Source organism: Scleropages formosus, chromosome 8, assembly GCF_900964775.1.
Source record: "Scleropages formosus chromosome 8, fSclFor1.1, whole genome shotgun sequence".
Taxonomy (NCBI): Eukaryota; Metazoa; Chordata; class Actinopteri; order Osteoglossiformes; family Osteoglossidae; genus Scleropages; species Scleropages formosus.
This window is the reverse complement of record NC_041813.1, coordinates 22,204,873-22,226,273: the sequence shown is the minus strand read 5'-3', so window position 1 is coordinate 22,226,273 and position 21,401 is coordinate 22,204,873. Positions and strand designations below refer to the sequence as shown.

General features: G+C 41.8%; 1 protein-coding gene across 3 annotated transcripts in view; it reads right to left on the bottom strand.

Annotated features, from left to right (window-relative positions):
* Positions 1 to 18,389, bottom strand: part of tsnare1 (T-SNARE Domain Containing 1) — a 148,488-nt gene extending 130,099 nt beyond the window's left edge. For all 3 annotated transcript variants that reach the window (XM_018756973.2, XM_018756974.2, XM_018756975.1), the window contains exon 1: positions 18,324 to 18,389. The gene's annotated coding sequence lies outside the window, so the exon portion shown is untranslated. The remainder of the gene's footprint in view (positions 1 to 18,323) is intronic.
* Positions 18,390 to 21,401: the final 3,012 nt, after the last annotated feature.

Genomic DNA, 21,401 nt, shown 5'->3' with positions numbered 1-21,401 from the left:
TTTAAATAAATACACTCAAATCCTCGCTATTTGCGGGGGTTATGTTCCTACAAAACCCTGTAAATACGGAAAATGCAAATGTAGAACCGTTGATCTGATGGGGAAAAGGACTTTGGGTCACGCGCGACCCTGATCGCAACCCATTTTTGCTACCTATGACCATAAACTCATCATTTCGTGAACACTTCTTATAAAACACAGCTTTCTTATTATATTGTGCATTTCATAAATAGACACTTTTCCTTGTAATAGTACAGTATGTACAGACTTTTGGTGTACCAATACTTACTCACTCACCCCTTCACTCACATTGAATGAATGCATGAATAGTGACACACATCCACATGCAAACACAAACACACACACACACACAAATTACAAAACACCTGGAAACGACTTTACATTTTTTCCCAATGCCTCATGACGAGCCACAGTGTACCTTTTGCACTTTCTGGTGCCGATTCACGCACAGTTCTACGAATATTTTCTTCTTTATGGTGGATCAAATGAACTGTGGATGAATTAACGCCAAATTCACGGCCTACGGTGCCACAGACACGCCAGAACAAAGTTTATCCAACTCTAGTATTTCATCGATGAGGCTCAATCACAGCCTCTTTTTTCCGCTTGGGCACACTACATTTATATTTATTCATTTAGCAGACGCTTTTGTCCAAAGCGACGTACATCTCAGCAAAAGCTTATTTATGCATTACCTTAAGAGAGGGAGACATAGCTGCAGACATGGAAATCTCAAGCAAACCTAGTTTGTTACCTACCACTTGCCAACACACTTTCGCTCGCACTATGCTCGCATGCCATTATTAATGAATTAAATAAGCAAAAACAGCGTTAAACTGCAAATACGTGGATTACGAGATGCTCGACACAAAGAGACGTGACAACAGGGAAGCAGCCTGTCCTTGCTGTAGCTCATCTGTGATGATGTGCGGTGGGAGTCTCAAAGTTTTTTGCCTGCTGCACATGGCTGAGAGTAGCCCTGAGGTGCCCGTGAATGGTGAAAAACGGATGGCAAGGATGGACTGTACCAGCGCTTTAAAATGAGCAAAATAACAGGGCTATCACACATATTCACATTAGGAGAACATGTAAACTCCACACAGACTTCACTAGAATCCAACCCACTTTGAACCCATAGCCCAAGAACTCTGAGACCCCTGTGTGCAACAACAGAGTAATTCACCCCAAATCAACGCACCGAAATATACGCACCATCACCTACGGCATACTGGCATGGTGGTATGTTCAACAATGCAATCAGTGATGTAACAAATACGGTCACTCCGAGCAAAACGTTCCCATTTATAATATGTTACGAAAGCAAAGGTGAACATTAGCTTACCACCATTTACCATAAGCAGAAAACTAACTATCCCTATAATAAGCTAATTAGAATTTGTATGGACTGCAGTGACAGACATCAAAATCGGTTCCACAAACTTTAAAAGTTCATGTGTAAGCAATTTTACAAATCAAATGCCACCAAGCTAAATTTTGTAAAAGTCAGTAAAGTAGATAACTATAAGCAGAATAAAAAGATTGACTTTTTTTTTTCCTCCTCTTGGATTCAGCGATTCTAGTCCGTTTAGATGAAGTGTGTCACCCTGACCCGCGACGGCCCTCTTTGAACATCTCCGCAGTTTTGGCTGGAGAGGAAATAGCAGCTTTAAAAAACACTTCCCTGCATCGGCTTCTCCTCTCCTTGCGCTCACCTTCAGATAGAGACAGCCCTATAAACCAATGCTATTGCTGTGCTCATGTGTTTTTAAAGGCCTCTTTCTGCCCACCTCATGAAAGGCACATATCCTCAGATCTGCCAGTGGGTATTTTAAAGGAAGGAGAAGAAATCAGGCACAGAAATTGCCTTGTCGCATCAGCAAACTCATTATTGAGACAAATCACCTCTGTCCTACCTTAAAAATAAGGATAGCCTCACCTGAACATGCTTTTGGTGCCTGTCATGGTAATGTGAAGTTGAGCCATATGGCCCTTATGAACACAGGGTTATGGGTTTGAGTCCTCCAAATGATGGCTATTATACTAACCTCATTAGCTATGACTTATGGGTTTGATTCCTGTGCATGATGGGTACATAATGGATGTTATAAACAGTGAAATGTGGGTTTGAGTAATGCCTTTTTTGTACAGTAAGTTATAGGTTTGAATCTCAGGTTCCAGCCCATTTAGCAAGGAATCTGTATTGTTGAGATATAACTGAGATTAATCAACTGACAAAGGAACAGCACAACACTACATTTTTGCAAACGTACTGGTTCTTCTGCCCAGAGCCTTTATCAGAGTTCGGCTTCCTGACAGAAATGTAAGTGATCGAATGGGATTTTTTTTTTTTTTTTTTTTCCCCCCCTCCTCCTGGATGAATTCTAATGTCAGAAACTGTGCCAAAAAATGCATGGTATTGTATGATATGTCATAAATCCAATTGCATTCCAAGTTAGTCTTTCATTGTTACATTCATCTGAACTGCTTTTTTTGAACGTTATACCTTTTGTAACAGATATTGCTATATTCAGGGACATCACGTCGTTTGGGATGTAATTTGTTCATGACTGGTAGAGACAATAAATGCATGCAAAAAAACAAATGATATTCCATATTTATGATCTTTTTAAATTCTTGGGCTTTGCCGTCTTATGCATTGATATAAACACAAAACTGGATGTTCTGCTCCAGAGAAATGAGTTTGTACTGTGTCCTCGAATGATGTCTGATCATTTCTCAATGCGTCAAAGACAAGTTACTGCCTGGGTTACATATTATTTTTAAACTATTATGCTCTATACTTTAACGCTTAGTTTTAGAACCCAACCAATAATTAAGCTACAAATTACCAACTAACACAGCTCTTCTTTCCCATAAAAAGCAAGTCACCAAGTCCATAGGCACATCTGGAACGAACACTTTGTTGCACTTGAGACCACCAAGTGCAAATTAATATTCCTGTTGCCAAATTTCAACAAATTACTGAGGAGGATTTATCAGAGTTTTCTGATGTTAGGGTGGGTGTGTCCCCCGAAGCCCCGTGAAATTAGGGCTCCAGAGCTATTTTGATGCGTAGGTGATACTTTTCATTTTTTGGCTTCTGTTTCCACTTTCCACTCTAAGGAATTTTGATTACATGCCATAAATAACGATAAATCTCCTACAGCTAATGAGAATGTTTACAAGAAACAACATACCGAAGACCAGCCAACATACCGAAGATCAGCCAAGATTGCTCAGCAACAAAGAAAAAAAGAATAGCAGCGTCCACTTTTATTCAAAACAGTTTACAGGTCCCACCAGGTAGGTGTGGATATTCCATTTCTCCACAGCAACAAAGATGACGTTCCCAGCAAAAGGATACAACAGCACCTTTATGGTAGAAGTGGAACTTCAGCCATACGTTGCGCTGATCCTTGTTTAGACCCGCCTACTGTAGCTCCTCACTTTTACTTGACTAAGTGGAGAATTATAATAGAGTATTGAACTGTTTGGGTAATAAACACACTTAAAATAGAAGTGTAAACTGAAAGAATGTCTCTGGATAACTGCATCAGGCTAATACCTTCAACTGACACAAAAACTAGGTTGCTACACATGTTCACCCTCTCTCTTTCTACCAAACGCCATCTCCATGCCCTGCTTGTACAAATCAGTGTCTAGGTGCCAGCTTGCACTTCAAGAATCCTTCTCACCTTTGTGGTCTGCCTTCACCCATTAATCTCACTACTCTGTCTTTATTTCTCACTTAGTAAAGCCAAGACCCTGGAAAAATTCCCACATGAAAGAGCATCCAGCCCCATGCTACTCGCCCTGGGTCCACACACTACAACAGATCATGACAAGATACTGTGCAAGATAAGGGTCCTGCGATCTAAGGGTTGCCATCCTGTGTTCCTCAAATGCTCGGGCAAAATAAAGAGAGGCAGATTTTTTGAACAGAGCACAAAGAGGATATTATCTGTTTGTGTTCTTGCAGGGAACTTGGCCCAGGGACTTCTGACAAAAAAGAAAAAAAAAAAAAAAAAAAGGCATTCAGCAGGAACCATCTGTCTTTGATGGGCACTGGCACAGGCAGGTATCGTATAGCACAAACACAGCAACATCCATGGTGTGGAAAGTGAAAGATGTATACATGTGCACTGTCAGCCTCACCACAAGTCATAAAACTCCAAAACACTGCTGTATGCTGCACTTCTGACATTCCATTCCATTTACAGAATGACATTGACTCCCAGTCTTTTCTAGCATTGAGACGACAGCATATTCCTACCACCATTAAAATTCTGAAATAAACCATTTTAGTTAATACTAATGAGTGTTGAAAAATTTTCAGTAATTGCTGCCATTAGTCACTTTGCAATTATTCACACTGTAGAAAAAAGAAAAAAAAAAAAACTACAAGGTATAATGTAGTGTAAGCCTTCAGGTTGGAGAGAAAATAAAATAAATAATGAAGAAACATAAAGGGTATATTGGAACGTTATAAAGACAACATGTGAAATAAAGAGGCAAAAAGAGAAAAGGCAGAAAGATCTGCTGCCTTTGGACTTTAAGGACCCAGGTTCAAATCCCGCCTCTTGCTCAAGTACCCTTGATCAAGGTATGTATCCTGAGTTTCCCCAATAAAATCATGCCATTGTATAAAAGGATAAATAACTGTAAGTAGCTTAACATTCTAAGTTGCTCTGGAGAACAACACCAGCTGGATGAATATAAGAGGGAATCCATACAGCACAGAGGAGGTGAGGAGGGATCACAAGAACTGCAGTTACCACAAGGACACAGTGGAGCATCTGTATGATGCAAACACAAAGCCTCAAAGACTCTATGATCATGTCAGGAAGAGTTTCATTAAGAGAACCAATAAACTTTTGGCAGCCCCTCCTACCTTATGGCTTCAGTGCTATGAAGCACCAGGAAAACCATGTTTTCATCAGCCAGCAGTGTCTCCTACTCAACACCAAAGTAAATCACATGATGACACTGTGCTGTGTTTACATTTACAAACACCATTGACCAAATCCTTTAACTGAAGTAATAAATATAACATGGGTCATACTGCATGCATTGTAAATATGCTGAAGCCAAGTTAATGTTAAAGTCAAATCAATGTTTATAGAGACTAATAAAAATTGCTGATTTGAAGTTATGAAGCAAGCAGCTAATTTAAATCCACAAGAAATATGTGAATAACCTGGCAGCCCCATAATAAAATTTTACTGGCACAACACAGATGAGGACAAATAAAACAGACTTTTCCTTCCAGTATAAGCAGAGCTACAAACGTTAAGATGCCAGTACTGTAAGAATGGAGTCAAGTACCATGGACTGTGCCCTGTCTTTATGTTAAAAAACTAGGGAGAATTTAGATTGTTTTGTCAAAGTGGGGGGGGGCTTAAATCATGACCTTGGAGCATGAAAGTACTCTAGGAGAAAAACCTACAGCAGGGCGTTTGCAAATTTCCCACTGCGTGCTCTGTCAGGTGGGTTAACACCTCACGTTAAATCCTGCCTTTTATCTACAGACTTGATGCTACCCCATGGGTGAGTTCTGGCCTGCTGTATTTTCCAAAAAAAAAAAAAAGCCCTTTTCTTTGAGGAAAAGATCTTTTAAAACACTCTTGAATTATTCATGTCAATGGGGGGGGGGGGGGGGGAACAGACCTGGTCTTAAAAGCAATTCCTGAAAGGCTGCTTTGTTGTTTGTGTCACCCAGGAACACAGGGTTAACTGTGATGTTTACATATTCCGTCCCCTCTCGTGTTAGTAAAAACTAACCCAGGGTTCCATTCAGACAAATTGCCTGTATGATTGCCCGATATTAAATATTAAGCATCTCTAGTGTTTATGTGCTGTAAGCTTCATCCTTTAAATGATGCTTGAGAACAAATACACCTTCAATAGGCAGAAGTGAAATCGGGGCATTAGAAAAGAAAATAAACTAAGCTGTTAGCGTGTAATCTGTTAGCATTAAATGTACAAATGAGAACTAGCACATGATGAATTTTTCCATGCAATGATGCTGTGGTGCAGCGCAGAGAGGAAAACAAATCTGCTGTTTAACCATTCTGGCATTTTCCCAATTATTGGTTCAGTAAGAGCACAGAGCTACCATGCATTTCATATTTCAGTATTATGGGAATATCTATTAAACTGATCTTTACTATAACAACAAATGGGCTCTAACCTTTTTAAATTTTTGCTTGTAAAAGTTTGAGCCCCCCAAAAAAAAAAAAAGTACATAACATTTACAAAGGCGTTCACAGGTAGTCTAAAACATGTTTTTTTGTGCCATCTTTACTTATTCCAGTGTTAAAGATGACCGCCACTCCAACTGGATGCATATATTATCAGGGCATAATAAGTCAAGCTCGATCTGTCTATTCAGCACTGGTTATAAAGCCGACGTTGGTCTGTAATGGATGAGCAAGTGTACATGATGTCTACAAACCTCTGGCACGGAAAATGGGGGGGGGGAATCTCTTCCTATTGTACAAGCAGTTAAAGTTCCTGAAGAGTCAAGAAGTGGATCCGTTGTTTTACTAAAGTCATTTTAGTAGCGCTTTCTCCATCACGAACCACCTCAAGAAATACTTATATTCACCGTTTGTCGTCAAACAGTTTGCCTTTCTGAGTTGTTCTTTGATGTAGAAGAGCAGTTTATCCTTCTAGCTGAGTGTTTAACAGTGATATTTCACTGTTCCCCACGGTCAAACATACCTTATTCAAGTGACTGTTTACCCCCACACCCCCCACCAAGCATTCCCTGATAAAACCAACTCTATCTGCACTGGATGTATAGCAATAGAACTCAACAGGTGTTAAAGGAAGATGGTCATAACATCCCAGGCCCAAGTTATGTTTATGTAGGTAATATCAATGGATTCAAGGCCGTACTTATTCACAAATTATCACATCAAATAAGGCGCTTTCGGCACAAAACACTACAGCCTGTGCCATTTTGTGGAAACGAGTGCATTTGAAACACACTGCATACTGTCACGGTGAGCATTTTGACTATTTCTAAACTTCTACACAGCTATTCTTCCGTGACATCTCATCAACAGAAATACTTACGCGGTATTTGTGCTGCAAATAAAAGAAACAGCCGACGGTGAAAGGTGTCCTCGAATGCCGTCTACGCACTTTATAATGAGCATCTGGGAAAGAGCATGACTGTGTTGCCAAGGGACTTGTGGTTAAATCTTACTTTGAAGGTACAAAGTCCAAAACTTTCACGTATTTCGTCTTACTGGACTTCCAATCCTAAAAATTAATGCAGTTTGTCATATTGCTCAGAGGTACCGGATTATAACCTCAAGGTTGGTTGAGTCCACCAAGCGTCTTGTTATAGTGACAATGGGCAAGAAATCTGAATAATCCAGGATTTGGGTCAATAACCTCAGAGTCACGAGGTCAGCGCTGTAATGCACTGCACTGTAGGCTTACTTACAGTCTATCGAGAAACAAGGACACAAAGACTTAGCCAGTTCATAACAACGATTATTGTTCAAGTACTAGGCTCAATCCAGGACGAGAATGTTGGTGTTCATGGATGCTTTTTTAGGCATTTTCAAAAATAGGGGCAAAAAACTGAATTACATCAATTGACATAATGCAATTTAAGATATTCTCATGCTAAACTATGAGATCGATGGACAAGCCAAAAACACAAAAACTTTCTTATGAAATGACTATTAATTGTAGAATTTCTCTTTTTGAAAATGAAATGTTTTTCTTGCATTAAATTTGTGCCAATGTTTTTTTTTTTTTTTCCCCCCCCTCCCCTTCTCACAATTTTTTTGGCTTTTTAAAAATTCTCCTCCCTTTGTAAACCCTTTGATAGCCCTAGGCACTGTGCTTACAGTGTCTATTGGGGAATGCAGCACTGGCTCAAGTGGAAATCTGGCTTTGATTCTCTGAACCGTGTGCCCTCTCCTGTTTCCCTTTAGCTTTCAGATGGCCAAAGACAGGTTAAGGGGTCAGTCTCTTCTGAGATGTGGAGGACTGGGAGTAGCTTCCATCTTTCTGATGTCTGTCATAACACTGATCATCTGAGGGCTTTCATGCCCTCTCACTTGACAACAGTGCAATGAATTCAGCAGTCCAAATCATGACCGGAACAAAAGTAACTCAATTTGTGACAAAAATTGCTTGGGATTGATGCAACAGTTATACATCTTTATACTTCTTGGTTTCCATACACATCTAAATCAGAATAAAAAAGCAGGTTTAGTCTTTGTCTGGACAGTCTGCTTCTGTTTAATGTGCCAAATTTCATTTTTCTCAAACATCTCATTAACTGCTTGTCCAAGTCAGGGCTGTGGTGATCCAGAGCCTTTCCTGGATGCACGGAGCATTAGACTAGACAGGGCACACCTTGGAGTGGAGGAAAGACAGCATTTAGGCATTTAGCATTATCCTTTCCGCGAACCATAATTTGTGAAGAAATTGCTAAGAGGAGCTTGTGGGGGAAGCAGCAGTGTGTCAGAGAGAATGTCAAATTACATTGGAAGAAAACAAGAAATGGAGTGGAAAGAGCAGAAAGTCGTTTGGCAACGGGCAGGGTAGAATGCAGCATCCAGAAAGACCTACTGACCTATAAGCGACTGCTTGGATGAAGAGAATAGAGATTTGCGCCAAGCCATAGTTCACCCACTGTGGCGCCTCTGACAAAGTGCTAATCTGAGGATCCCGACAGAGGAGCTGTAGTTTGAAGATTCAGGCCTATTATTTCCTGCTGAAAAAGGAAAAGGAGATGGAATCCACTTTGCAAGTAATGCACAAACCAAATTCTTTGTGATGGGTTGCTGTGGGTAATCACTGTAGCTGACCGCCCGGCTCGCAGCACAGACAGACCAGCCGCGGTCCTCAGAAGCCCTCTGGAAAACTATGTCACCACAACTCGAGTTTATCCCAACGGCTATTATGGCTAACGGACTGTGACCTTCTGTAATTGGAAAACATTTTCCATACGTGATTGAAGCGTTCACAGCAACATATGGTTACAAATTTAAGAAAAGTGTCCAAGTGTGACGGAGAAGCAAAATTCTTGTCTGAACTGTGCCAAAAACCCTATATATTTTCATAGTCATGTCCATCTTCAAAAAAACCACTAAGTTTACACAACTGGGACGATGCTTTTAAAACGTGTGCTAAGCAACGCGTCATCGATCACGTACTCCCAAACACGCACGTATGCGTTTGTTTACAAATATTTTATTCTAGATCTTGTAATAAGAATCCAGTAATTTTCAGGCATTCATTCTGGTATCACATCACCAAAGGGATTAACAGGGGCACCTGTTGAAAAAATTAACTATGCAGAAGTTGTCTCAGTAACTCTCATTGATTTAATACTAATATTCACAGTCATTAATAATTATGACAACGGCCTTATTTTTATACATAAATATTGCCTCGAACACCTTCCAAAGATGAATCTCAAAATACTTTGCTGTAAATAAAGGTATATATGCCTCAGTGGCGAAACAAAATGAATTTATAATTCATTTAAATAATTGGTTTAAATGATTACAACTCTAAGATACTGACAGAAGATCAAATATAAAGAGTAAATTAAGTCATGTGAAAAGAAAAAAAAAAAAAAAGGGGCAAACCGATGAGTTATTTGAGGACAATAAGGTCAATGGAAATACTGATAGTGGTGTATATATATTCACTGACATTTACCATATGTCTCAATTCCAGCTGTTAGACAACACACACACACACACACACACACACTTGCTGAAACCGCTTGTCCCAAGCAGGGTCGCAGAGAAGCAGAGCTTAACCCAGCAACACAGGCCGTAAGGCTGGAGGGGGAGGGGAGACACCCAGGATGGGACGCCAGTCCATCAAAAGGTGCCCCAAGCAGGACTCGAACCCCAGACCCACCAGAGAGCAGGACCCAGCCAAGCCTGCTGCGCCACTGCACCCCCTTGGTGTTATACAATGTGACTGCAAATCACCTGCCAACTAACACACAGAATTATATATTATAAAAAAACGTATCGATTTTAATAAAGGAGCCTCCAAACTGTATAAAGATAACAAACAAGCAAACTGACAGACAGACAGATAAAACAAACAGCGGATGAAAACTGGGGCGGGGGTGAAATCTTATTGCACATTTTTGGAAATGTTGTCAAACTGATTGCTTTGCACAGATGCTTTGTAATAAATACCAAATTGTTTAATTAGTCATGTGCCTGTGCTGATTGTCAGATTATCGCAGAACATGTGGTGCCTTCTGGGATACCTTGAGGAAAAGCACTGAAATGCGTTTTATTATTATTTTCTTTCAGACAAGGTGTCGGAGAACGCAGTGTCTCATATATGCTGTCACTTGGGATGTGTTCCAGGAACAGATGCCAAGGGTGTTCATGTGACTCCGCTACCCCTCCTGGAGTGAAGTGACATGTCAGTACAACTTACAGCGGCATTGTGGACCCACCGTGGAGTGAACACAGACTCTTAAGGTGACCTTTAAGTCAATGAAATAGGAAAGACCTTAGCGTACCCATCTCCGGAAGGTGACAGAAGGTGTTACATTTACATTTATTCAATTAGCTCACACTTTTCTCCAAAGTGACTTACAATGTTGAGCTACTTACAATTATTTACCCATTTATATACTTGGGTAATTTGTACTGGAGCAATTTATGGTAAGTACCGTTCTCTAGGTGGGGGTGCGGTGACGCAGTGGGTTGGACCGGGTCCTCCTCCCCGGTGGGTCCAGGGTTTGAGTCCCGCTTGGGGTGCCCTGCGACGGACTGGCATCCCGTCCTGGGTGTGTCCCCTCCAGCCTTTCGCCCTGTGTTGCTGGATTAGGCTCCGGCTCCCCACGACCCCATACGGGGCAAGCGGTTCAGACAGACTGTTCTCTAGCTCTAACCGCTACACTAACAGCTGCCCCATTTCTGGTTCAGAGAAACATGAAATAATCATGTGACCAACAGACCTCACACGCAAAGTAAGAGCACCTTTGGGACATTCTACAAGTGCAGCGTCGACTAGCCCCACACGGTTACCTTCTAGTGCTGACTTTGACACTCTTCTTCAGACTTGATTCAACAAAATCTGACAAGATCTGACCAGAACCTGGGTTTCCGGGGGTCCAGACTGCCTCTAGAGAAGCGTTATGGTCCTGTGATGGTGTGTCCTTTCCTAATATTCTCTCAGATTTCGTGAAAACACCTTCCTTGAAACTGTGGACCTTAAGCCTATGCACATGTTCAAACTTCCTTAGAAACAAAGAAAGCAAAGGGTGCTAGAAGGAAAACTGAAACAAGGTCAGACACTACATGACTGCTGACCTTTGTATAGCACTGTTTTTTTCTTTACTTGTTTATGTAGTGCATGAAAGATTTATTGCTTTCTTGGACACTAAACACTCTCAGAACTATTTTGCTTTTTCGGAAATTGCAGACTCCGGGGGACATTCTGTCATAATGCAACGCACACTGGAGCAACTCGGGGTTCTGGCTCAGAACACTGACATCCTGGGTGAGCAGGAAAGCTGTTCTCCCCCTAAGGCGTCCATTTTGGCTCTAACTAGGAAGACACATGGACCGGGTTTCCTAAATTTCCAATGAAGCAGCACCATTCACAGGGAGTGTGACCTGCAAGCTCTGTAACTCACTTTGGAAGAAAGAGATTGTCATGTGACTAAGCAATGACCAAAGGACGACCACGGGATATGCAGAATGAGGCGGTGTCCGATGGCTTACGGCTGGGATCGGACACGTTACCTGAGCATGCAGTAACCCCAGAGAATTAGAGAAGAGAACATGTGGAGAATGTGAAGAGTCTTGTGTTTTTGCCAACTGCAGACACTGGAAATCAAGTCATGATCATCAGCCCTTAATCTACTTTCTTCTTAAACCAATGGGGTTGGGGGGCACACCCCTAGTCCCCAATACGTGGTTTCGGGGGTTCTGGCCCTTATTAGGAAGATGAACAGATGGTTGACTGGACATCCAGGATGAGGCCTTCTGGTCCCCCTCTCCTCCCTGCATATGCTGGGCCCTGCGGCCATTGCCTCCTGGACCTCCACTTCCCAGGGCGAAACCATAGCTGCTTCATCTATTGTCGCGGGGGGTGACGACAAAGGCCACATCTTTCATTACGAGGTGGACCGTACCCTGGGGTGACCCTGGACATCACAACAGGATCAGGAAGTGAGATGGAAATCTTGCAGGAGAAAGGGGAGGGTTCATTCACTGACAGGCAACCACTCGGCTTCCTCTCTCTGACTGCAGTTGTCTGCCTCAAGCTGTTCTGAATTCACTATGAACACTATTATTATTTTCTGTGTCTAAATGTATGTGTCCCGATGTTTGGTCGTAAAGCCTAAGGTAATAATGTAGGTGCTGTAGTGATATTATTATTCAATGTTAGAAATAACACAAATATGTGAAATTAAGGAAAATATCCTTAAAGTTCATATAGCGCAGTATAAATCGACTAACAACGAAGTCAACTTACGATGGAACTGCACTCTGTCATCAGTGGAAGACCACTTGGACTATATTTGCATAGATTTTCATTTTTTCCAAAAAAAGATTTTGCAAATCAGTTTTTTTTTTTTTAACCAATCAATGTTTTCAAATCACCTTGAAGTCATCTTTTCTCAATATTTTTTCTTTTTCCTTCTTATAATTCCATAGAGTTAAAAGACCGCCTTCAGTGTGAAAACAGTGAAAATTACATACAACATCTGTCAGGAATGAATAGACCTGCTTTAGCATTATAAATTCTTCATTTACATAAACCTGATGTGCGAAAGTTGAAAAAAGGTTTACACCACGTAAAGGACACGTGCATTAAAGGTTGATAAATCCGACTGTGTGAATTATTAAATTTTGTAACACAATTTACAGAAAACCCTTCGCTAGATGGTACTTTACCAGCTTTGAAATTCTAGAACTGCTGCAGGACCAGAAGTGTAAACTAAAGCGCATACATTCAATGGAGCAGGATCAAGTGTCAACAGTCTCCTTGGGGCCTTATATAGTTGTGAAAATATAAAATAGGCAAGGGCAATTTTCAGATTTTTTCTAGGAGAGCCTGGCACAAAATAAGTCATGAGATAATGTCAGTTTCTGCTTTACATTTCGGAGCAACCCCAGTCCAGTATTTCATATTACTAATGGGTTCATCTTTATGCTTAGTAAAACATGCACAACTATTAGTGATATGAAATAAACAGCGGTTCAAACTGTACTATATTTAACACAGAAATGTCAAATATGTGCTGTTCCAATCCATTACATCTGCTTAGTCAAACCTACGCAGACAAGAACCGATGACTTCATCCACATGGAGGAGCTGACATTCATACACTCATGAGCTGGAACTAATAAACAACAACAATACAGACACGACAGCCACCTCTGTCTCAGCCAGTGCCGGCAGGTCTCAACGCATGCACCGATTCGTCTCAATAACCGCTGACCTGAAACGATCGCGTGTCTCCGAGGGCATTGACAGATAGGGCACCGGTCACATCTGCATCCACGGCACACGTACATCACGGCTCAAAACGTTGAACGCGCTTGCCACAAACTCATTCTTTTCACGAGGCATTTGGTTAACAAGTCTCACTAAGAAACCCCTCAACATCTTCTGGGAACTTTGCTTTCACTTCCACGCAGGTATTGACCCATGCGTACTCAAACTTTTGACTGGCACTCCTCAGAAATACCTACGGATTCCAAGAGAGAGGTGTGTCTATTAAAACACATTTGCCAGTCATTATTGAGCACGGTCCATGTGGTACACTTCAGTACCGGTACCCTGTTTCAGCAACAACCATCACCATTCTTAGCCCGTAAGAACATTCTTTTCAATCCCCAGGCCGAGCCAGGAAATGATTCACGAAAAGGTGCCGCTTCGAGACGAGCCCACCTCCCAGCCCTCGAAACACGGTGACTGCTGACTCAGTCTTCTGCAATCAGCGCACATTCCGCAGGTCCCCGGCATCAATCGACGCAGGTGAAAATATCCGCTTTGACGCAGATTGCGAACGCCTACACTGTCCATGACAAGGAGCCCTGTCGTGCCGAAGCACCGAGATGGCGTTAAACACCTGTCTGAGTATTACACTTTTCTTAGAGCTATGGCAATAACAATTCTGAAAAACAACTTGTAAATGAGGAACCTGGAGAGGTGGGTGAAAATGAGCAATAAACTACCTCTCTGTGGTACACACAAAGGCAAAGCAGCATCTTTCCCCTTTTCTTCTTTTCCTTATTTTATTCATTTATTTGTCTGAAGACAGCAAAGCCCAATCACAGCAGTGCTGACTCATGCTAAAAGACTTGTTGTCAGACATATGCGATTCTGTCGTCAACTGCTCCTTCAGAGCAGCTCATTGGCTGAGCCAAGAGCGTCTACAATACATGAATAGACACAGATACATCTACGGCTGTGTGCTTTCGGAAACCCTTCCTACCACACACACAGGCTGAAGCCGTTTATCCCAAGTGGGGTTGCGGCAAGCTGGAGCCTAACCCGGCAACACAGGGCGCAAGGCTGGAGGAGGAGGGGACACTCCCAGGAAGGGATGCCAGTCCATCGCAAGGCACCCCAAGTAGGACTCGAACCCCAGACCTGCCACACAGCAGGCCCTAGCCCCTTCTTACCAGTGACATCTATTATTTTCATTTCTTAATCACATGTTGCTTTGAGTTTAATCATAAATTACAAATGACTGGCAGACTTTGACACCCTTTAAAACACAAATAAAGAAACTCATTCTGCATCGCAAAGTCAAATTCTCCCATAAAACACATTGGTAAGATCCAGCAATTACAGGGAATCACGGGATCCAGGAATCCATGATCACAAGGCTTTGCCTGCTTATACCCAACCCCTAAAGTAAATAGAAATCGGTTAAACAACAGATAAAACTGATTACTCAGCATAAATCTGATACCAATCAACTTACATTTGTTTGTTTGTTTGTTGCATCCATGACTGTAGGTTAAATTAATCCCAGCCCTTCTTCACCAGAGAAGAAAGACCAGAAAGCCAATGCACCATGAGATGGGTCTTGGGGTTTTGGCATTATGAACTTTTGGACAACCGTAGTTAGTCAAAATGGAAAATAAAACACAGACACTGCTGCAAAGAAATAACACTTTGGCGATATTTATGTGGCACTCATCTCCAAAGCAACTCCCAAAGCTATTTACACTGATTTATCCATTTATACAGCTGGGTAATTTTTACCGTATCAGTTCAGGGTAAGTACTTTGCTCAAATATTTATACAATGCTGCCCATCGGCTATAGTGGCACAGAAAACGTTTTGTAAAGGTTAGTCTACGCCTGATGGTCTTATTAGGACTCCTGATGTCAAATGCTGTGCCTGGCCAATACGTGTCTCGCACCCTCATCTTTCAACGGCTTGATTATTTTAATGATGCCTCATGTGCTGCCCACCAATTACCTGCACATCACAGGCCCCCGGAGCTTGTTATCTGTGACGGCAGGGGCCTCGCCTCTATGAACCTGCGGACAAATGGAGACTAGCCCCGGTCCTCGTTAAGCGGCCCTTCACTACGCTCCCTTCTGTCTCGCAGTAGCCCATTCACCACACAGGCCTCCAGTCGGCCACTTACGCAGTGTGGTAATTGCAATCCAATTCTGCTTGCGACATTCCCACTAATACTTAGCAATGCGGCAAGCAAATTATTTTTAATGATCTGTCATATTGGAACTTGAAAATTGCCGTTTTTAATTATGACTTCATTGTGTCAATTTGCTCGGCAGCATCTTTTGTGGAGCACTAATGGAGAAAATGAATGTAGACCAGTCTTTGGGACTACATGTTTCTCTTCTTTTAAATGGTAGTAATGGTAATAATGTGACCTGCTGGTTCATTTGCCTATTAAACCATCAGGGGCAGCAATTAAGAGTTTTGTCTTGAGCCCAGATGAAGCTTGGACCTTTAAACAATAAAGATATTAAGGGAACATCATAAGCTTTTTCCCTTATTAGTATTTTCTCAGTCAGCGTAATGTTTACAATTACTAAAGAATACTTGTCGTTTATAAAATATAAAAATAAACGATTGTTAAATAAATACATCAAGAAATAAGTCATTATTGAGAACCATTTGTTCTTTGCTGGGTTGTAGGCCAATCAGGGTACACCGTGGACAGGGTTTTACAGGGTGGACATATTGGCCAGAATAAGCTTCCAATTTACTGAAGAAAAACATTGAACTTCCATGCATTTTTTTTTGTGCTTTTACTTCAACTGTGTGTCTCCAGGAAAGCAGGAAGATGTGTATTCAAACTTCCTATAATACCTGCTAAATATGGGAAAGCTTTTCTACACAGCGTTCAGAAATAATATTTGCTTTCATTTTTAAAAAACAATAAGGTAAAACGTAAATTCTAGAAATTTAACATATTATAAACATAAATAACGAAACGCTGTGTAGTTTAGTGTAGCCCAACGTTCAAAAAGTTTTAGAAAGTTACTTGAAATAAATAAACTAGAAGTAATACAAACTTGGTTTGATACAAGGTCTATTGGGAATTCCTCTACTGCTTCAAAGCTACCAAACAAAAATTTAACTAACAAACCAATAAAATCATGCCTCTGTAACTAAGCTTCTTTCAATTGTTCTCTGCAGATGAATGAAAACATTTGATTTCCCGCAATACATAGTAGCTTTCGAAACCCGACATAATGTACCGCGATTAATTAATCAATCAATTTGCACACCAAGGCACCAATCACAAGACACCCACTCAAAGAAAATCAGAAACAAGCTACACCCAGCCAATGTCACACAGAAGCTCACTGCGTAGCAACTGCAGAGTCTCTTAACCTGACAATTATCAGTTACTTCTCCACATAATCTATAATTACCATATTTGGACAAGCAGAAATGGCAATTCTAATAGCAGCCTAACAATAGAGAGAGGGCACAAGGGTACCCCCTTCTGAATCAGCTCTCCTCCTGACTAACTATTGTGACACACACACACACACACACACAACTAAAATAATAGCATTCGTCATCGTGGCATCATTTCAAATTCCTTCTCTCTGATGCAAGTATACCGTGTATATATCCATATATACACACACACATACATATATATATATATATATATATACACTGTATGTATGTGATTTTAATAGCTATTGATATTCTTAACTTCCCTGGGGTGCCCTATTATTGTCAGGGATCCTACAAAGGAGAAGGCTGAGGATGCTATAAAAGTCACAAGCTGAGAAAATAAACAATTAGCAATAAATCACTTTAAATCCCAAAACAGCCCTCCATTTCAAATAAAAAAGAAGCACAAAAATCCGAAACGATGAGACCATCTGTCTGGGATGCGCAACGGAGGCACATCAAAGTATACCCGCTGTATATGGACTTCCTGTCCGTCCAAATACGGACGGCAGAGGGAGGAGGCGACCGTCGGCTTGCGCCGCCGAGGTGGGCAGCGCGGGATGACTCATCTGGCCGACGCCCACGTCGTCCACTCTCCTGCCCATGCCGTGCACAAGTGGAGTTTGAAGAGACAAAGAGACAGCGTAGAGGGGGAGTGAGGGAGGCAGCGAACGCAAGGTCATAGGGCAGGGATTCAGGAAGGTGCAAGTGAGAAGGAACCTGCTGGGTATGTGGTCATAGACTGAGAATAAATACGCATGCATTCACACTTTGTCCCTGGACACACAAAGTACACACTTGTACAAGTGTTCACAGGTGCACTGTGCTTGCTGGGTGTTTATACTGGCATCACAGTGGTCCAATCTGTTCACCTGCAGCACCCTGCACCGAATATAAGGAAAGTGCTTGTGATGGGTCGCTCCGATTGGCCGAAAAGGTAAACGGTTACCATTGATTGGCCGGCTTTGTAGCAGATGTAGACCTGCTGCCTGAGCACATTACTCACTGTTTGTTTGTTCCGGGCCCGTTGCTGATGGAAACCGTGGAGGCGCTTGGTAACAAGGAGTCCCCGGAAACCGCCCTATTCAACCAGAATATGGCCTGGAGGGGAGATGCTCGGTACAATGTGTTGTAGTGGGCTCCATCCCAAAACACAGACACGCACGCACACATGCACGCACACACACCACTGACTATTCTCCCTGCTGCTGCTGCTGGCACCACGTTGCGTTGCCAGAGTAAAATGAGTTCCTCCTCTGCCCCCCTCCCTTTCCTCATCTCCTCATCTCCTCCCATCCTCAGCAGTTCTGATGGCAGAGCACCATCCAATCACCCAGAGAAAAAAGGAGTAAAAAGGCTTTTTCTCACATTACCTTCCACAGGCGATAGAGCAGGGCTAGCACTCAGATCAGGCGCAGCAGCTTACACACTCAGCTGGGACTAACAACATCACATGATGCTAAGCCACCTGCTCCTCGTACATGATCATATGACTCCAGAGCAAGTCGGGGATTGTGGGTTGTGTAGTTTTACGTTGGACATATATCTAATGATATGCGTGGATTAGATTTTCGTCGGGTAAGGGTTCGAGGTGTGCTTCCGCTAGCAAAAATAAATGAGTATTTCTTCTGCATTTACATAGCACATAGTTAAAAGAGCCATCTAATAACAATAAATTGTGGGGTACTGTCATTGCGCATAGTGACACAGAAAGGCTTCTGCTGGTTCTTCACAGAGAGCGCTGGCTGGGCCAACAACACAGATGTACAAATCAGCAGGGTAAGCACAATGACATAAACACACAATTTGCTGCACATAACTGCCATAAATAACACACGTAATAGAACAAGCAAAGCCGTGGGAGTACTGACATCTTCGCTGTTTGTAAACTTAACAGTTCACGGGCTGAGGAATTACATAAAAATGTGTTCCTCAACAACAGCAGCAGCAGCAACAACTACACCAATGATCTCACACACACACACATTTTCCTGAACTGCTCATCCCATACGGGGAACCAGAGCCTACCCGGCAACACAGGGCGTAAGGCCGGAGGGGGAGGGGACACACCCAGGACGGGACGCCAGTCCGTCGCAAGGCACCCCAACCGGGACTCGAACCCCAGACCGACCAGAGAGCAGGACCCAGTCCAACCCACTGCGCCACCACGCCCCCCACCAATGATCATATTAATAAAATTGACAATAATAATTTGATGTATCAAATTAAACAGTAAGCGGCATAGATGATAGATAGCCACAGTTGTAAACCGCCATTTCAACTGTGTCACTATTTTTGAGGTGTACAAGAACAAAGAAGTTCAGCAAGTTGCAAAGAACAGCATGTGAGGATGTCACAAAAGACAGTGACAAAAACTAAGAAAACCAGGCAGGACTGAACAAACCCGAGCATCGTAACAGAACCCCAATATCGAGTGCAGTTATTCAGTCATCGCCGTCCTTAATGTCCATGGGATTTTATGTTCTTTCCTCTGTGAGCCTCTCAAAACTGTTCTAAAGCAGCAGATACGAATGTCACAGGTTGCACATTAGTAACAGTCAGTTTGTTAAACTAACATTAGTCTTTAACTTTATTGTGCGAATATCCTTCTTCAGAAAGATATTCTGTCATTTTGCCATCTAGTAGGCCTTTGGTAGTGAACTTCGCCAAAACTCTTATTCTGAACGAGATACCCGCCATTCATGACTCACTTTCTGCAGAGTGCTAAATAAAAACCATGATCATTTAACTAAAGTGAAGAAGCTGCTTTCAGTTAGTCGAATATCGCAGACATGGTGATGTCTTGTACATGAATGTTGGCCCTAACATCTACGATGGCTCCTGTGACACAGAGATGTCTACCCGACTACGTAAGAGCACCAAAGGACTATGTGGAATTTAAAGAGGAGAAGAAAAGTTGACTGTACACGTGTGGCTTCTGGCTCTAAAAGTTTTTATTTTTTATTTTACTGTACTCATTTAAGTTGCTGCATTCTTTCTAAAGTAGCCCAAGTTGGTCCCCTTGCTTCATTGAGATTCTTCTTTTGCTTCCACCAGCAACCATATGTTCCAGGAATCTTTCGCTATCATTTTTGGGTTTAGCTCAGTGTACATCAAAAAGGGCTTTTCAAGTCTTGAAATCTAGTATTATTACAGAAACTTAAACACAATTAAGCATAAAATCCACAAAATGTTTTACATTTGGTAGTGACTTTTCTCCAAAGCAACAGACATTAGAGAATATAGAAAGCACATTCAACAGCAAAGAAACAACTATTAAAGCAGTGATGATTTGGTATCATCATTTTTCTGCTACAGAAATGCTCACCTAGCTTTCCATAAAACTGAAATTCAAATCACAAATTTATAAATAATCACAGTAGATGGTGGTGTACTAATTTACAAAGCTGTCAGAAAAGTGGGAGAGAGGGGCAGAGGAAATTCTTTCTGCCACTTTGGGGCCAAATCCAAGAATCGACTTTAAGTTTTGGAATGCTTGCGATGTCTATTCAGGGCCACACTGACCTTTCTGCACTGCTGAGATTGTTTCAGTCCTTTAGGTATCAGGGTGCTAATCCTTTCACCATCTCACAGGCCATAACCATGAACTTGATACAGAAAGTCAAAGAAAGCTAACAGTTAGAGACAAGGTGGGGAGACACATGGTCACTCTTTGACAGGTCAAACACAACTTGCACTGTGGCATTCCGGAGATATCGATGCATTTTATGACCTTGCCTAAAATGCTACAACATTGACATAAAGTGAAATACTGCTGAGTGAGCTATGATACTATGATGTGTGGCATGTTATTTTTACATTCACTTGAGAGGTAATGAAGTTCTCCTTCATCCTGTGGTAAACACGTGGCTCAGTGGTCAATAGACAGTGTAAAGAGCATTCCTCCAGGGGAAAGTCTGTCTGAGAACGGCATATTAAAAATGCATTAGTCTTCCGGAATAAGTGTTGCTGGCTCATGGATCCTCAAGGGGAAGAAAGGGAAAATGTGCAAAGGGTCAAAGGTTTTGCTCTGGATTTAAGCTAAGGAAGTTCCCTTGGCCTCTACACTATAACAAATAAGAGGTAGCACATTTACTGTAATCCAACAGTTTTTAATGTACTGCTGACTGGTAAACCAAGGTTTACATTCCTTAAAATAAATTTTTATATGTATCAGTCATGAAGTTAATCCCGAAATACCTTGCTGAGGCTACCATCATTCCACTTCCCCTACAGCAAATAGTATGAGGCAGTGTCTGTCAAACAGCAGAGACTGATTAATACTGACTATTAATTATACTTTATATAATAATGACTGAACCTTTTTCAGTTGCATGAATTGTGTTCACCCTGCTTTAGGTTTGATCATGATCACTTCTGAGCATAATACTGGACAACTATTTCTGCTTCAAGATTTCTATGGAATTTAGATGTGGTCCTGCTATTTTTGC